This window comes from Triticum aestivum, chromosome 1B (genome assembly GCF_018294505.1).
Source record: "Triticum aestivum cultivar Chinese Spring chromosome 1B, IWGSC CS RefSeq v2.1, whole genome shotgun sequence".
NCBI classification, from domain to species: domain Eukaryota; kingdom Viridiplantae; phylum Streptophyta; class Magnoliopsida; order Poales; family Poaceae; genus Triticum; species Triticum aestivum.
The window spans coordinates 105,625,838-105,629,181 of record NC_057795.1 but is presented as its reverse complement, the minus strand read 5'-3'; positions in this window follow the sequence as shown (position 1 = coordinate 105,629,181).

The following is a 3,344-nucleotide window of genomic DNA, read 5'->3' as shown; positions in this document are numbered from 1 at the left end:
ATAGTAGCCCCACCATCGAGCTCCTATGACTAAGTGAAAGTGATAAAGCATTATAGTCCGGTTGCCTAGTTTTCTATGCTATCACCTCCTTAAAAGGACCAAGACGTTGGATTAAGTGTGAAAAAGCGCTTTTTTTGCAAACACCCCCGCACCATGTGCGTGGGGGCTGAAGCCAAAGACTGCCATCTTTCAGGTTATCCATACATATACGGCCGCACAGGAGATAGTTCAATACTTGAACGCACAAGTATAAAAAGCCGTTACATTATAAACATGATCTCAAAAATCATACATGTCATTTAAACATAACATATTTCGAGCACTTCGACTCTATTAAACGAGCGCCCTGCAGGACTTCCCCAAAATAGTGCTCGGCGGGTAATCGGCTTTTGTCCGAACCCCGGGATGCAACATCGGTGGCATCCATCTCCGCCCAGTATGTCTTAACGCTGGCGAGAGCCATCCGTGCACCCTCTATGCATGCCAACCGCTTCATCGCCTTGATATGCGGCACCGCCCCAAGGAATTGTTGCAACAAGCCAAAATAACTCTTAGGCTTGGGCCTTTCTGGCCACAAATGAGCCACCACATCCGTCATGGCAAGTCCGGACAATCTATTCAGCTCAGCCCATTCAGCCAGCCGATCAGTCAACGGAAGTGGACGCTCCGGACTATGGAATTGAGACCAGAAAAGCTCTTCCATTTCGTGATCCTTCTGGCTTCGGAAGTGCACGACTGCGCCCGCCGCACTCGCCGCCAAATCCAGATAAGGATCCTCCGCACCACACAATTGGCCCAACTGAGCATCCTTCGGATCCGTGAACTTCCTACGCAGCAGAAAGGGCTTTCCAACCGCAATGTCTCCGGCCTGACGCAGTTCCTCCTTCATAGCCCGCATCGCACTACGGGCATCCTTGGCTTCGGTGGCGGCCTTCTTCCGGTCCTCTTGCTCCGCTCGGCGTTCTCTTTCAAGAACCTCATAGCGGTCGGTAGCATCTTTTAATTTCACGGCCATTCTGGCCATCTCCTCCCTGCTCCGGCAGTGAGCAGCCTTTTCGGCTTTTAGCCCTTCCGCTGCCTTCGAGGCAGCCACATCACATTTCCTGGCTTGCTCCTTGGCTCGACCAAGCTCTGCTTGAAGGTCTTCCACAGCAGCGGCACCATCTGCATCAAGCATACAAATTGTAAGGAACGGGCATCAGCTCCCTTACTAGGTGACCGCGGAGCAACCACCTACCTTGTGACTCGTTAAGTCGTTTATTGACCAGCGTGATGTCCGCATCCGCAACGTCGAGTTGCCGCTTCAGCTCGGCAACTCCATCAGTCCGGCTGGCCACCGAACGTTCTGCCACCTGCATAGGAAAGGCGACATTCTATAACTGAGATTATGATCCTTGGCACGCTGTCGCTTTCGACAGCATACCAAGTCTCAGGGGCTACTATCTATACAGGGCGCACTCCATGTGCAAAACTGTCAAAAGGTATGTCCTTTTTTGCGTACCTCAAACCCCGTCAGCAAACTTCCGATGGCCTCATGCAACCCGCTCTCAGCGGATGAGATCCTTTCAATCACCATACTCATTAATGTGCGGTGATCTTCTGAGATAAACGCCCTCTTGATCAAATCCTGCAGCTCCACCGGCCGTACTCCAGTGGGTGCTGAACTCCCCTGCCCCGCCGGACTCGGGGAGACCCTCCGTGACGACACCTCAGGGTCGTCCGCCCCGCCCGACGGGGCGGCAGATGGAGGCGTTTTGCTCTCCATCATCTCCGGACGAAGGTCCCCCGAAGATGAGCTCTGCTGAGATGGGATGAGATCCGAACTACAAGGTGAAAACTTCGGTTACCCTTAGAAATAAAGTAGGGGTGTCCCTATTACAAAATTCCCCTTTTTCACTTATGGCTCGCTGGAGGGCTGATTCCTCTGGGGAGACTGTGCGGCCGGGGTTGTTCCCGGCACAGGACCTTCCGGTGATTTCTTTCCCCGCTTTGAGGCCTTGGCCTTTGGGTCTTCGGAAGCGGTCCTCTTCTCCCCCTAGAGGGAGGGACTCTCGATTCCCCCCTTACTGAAAGCCTCCTTGGCAGAGGTGGTAGTTTCCCTGTGCCCCCCTTTGCCCTCCTCCGAAGGTGCAACCTCCAACATTTTAATTAACACGGGATCCGGCGTGGTCTCAGGGAGGGGGGCCGGACACCATATCAATTTTGCTTGCGCTATCCACTCCTATTCAAGGGATAGCTGGTTAAAAGGCAAACCCATGATAAATAGATGGACAATGTGTCCGGACACAGGGCTACTTACTTGAGTATCCGGGTGATTGCAGCTTAGGCCAGCGTCCTCGGTCAAGTCCGGACGCATCTCTTGTGATCCGAAGAACAGTTTGTACATCTCCACGGGTTTCAAACCCATGAGGTGTTGGAGAGCTCGTGGTCCCTCCGGATTAAATTCCCATAGGCGGAGGGGGCGACGTTTGCAGGGCAGATGGCGCCGAATTACCATAACCTGTGTCACTACGACCAGATTGATCTCCCCTTCCTGGAGGTCTCGAATCCGGCCCTGCAACAGGGGTATGTCTTTGGACGGCCCCCAGTCAAGCCCTTTGTTGACCCATGATGTCAGCCGTTGTGGAGGGCCCGGGCGAAAGATGGGCGGTGGCCTCTGCCTGCTGCCCCTGGGAGCGGTGATATAGAACCACTCCTGTTGCCACAAACCGAGCTCCTCCTGAAAAGAGCCCTCGGGCCATGGAGCATCGGTCCTCTTGCTTATAACCGCCCCGCCGCAATCTGCCTGACGCCCCTCAATCATCTTCGGCTCCACGTTGAAGGTATTGAGCCACAAGCCGAAGTGAGGGGTAGTGCGGAGGAAGGCTTCGCAGACGACAATGAATGATGAGATGTGGAGAATGGACTCCGGAGCCATGTCGTGAAATTCCAGCCCATAGTAAAACATGAGCCCCCTCACGAAGGGATCCATTGGGAAGCCTAAACCCCGACGGAAGTGAGACACGAACATGACACTCTCGCTGGGCTCGGGAGTAGGAATAACTTGCCCTTGGGCAGGCAACCTATGCGAAATCTCGTAGGTTAAGTACCTGGCGTCTTTCAGCTTGAGTACGTCCTCTTCCGTGACGGAGGAGGGCATCCACCGGCCTCGTGGGTCGGAGCCGGATATTGTCGAAGGTCGAAAGTACCCGAATCTGGAGCCTTGGGTGTTGGAACTCGGGGCGAGGGGCGGATTCGATTGAGGGTTGAAGAAAAAGAACGGGCCTTGGTCTCATTATAAAGAGGGAGAATACCAAGAGCCGTCCCCGTGACCGTTTGGAACCCGCCTTCGATGGAGGGGGCGT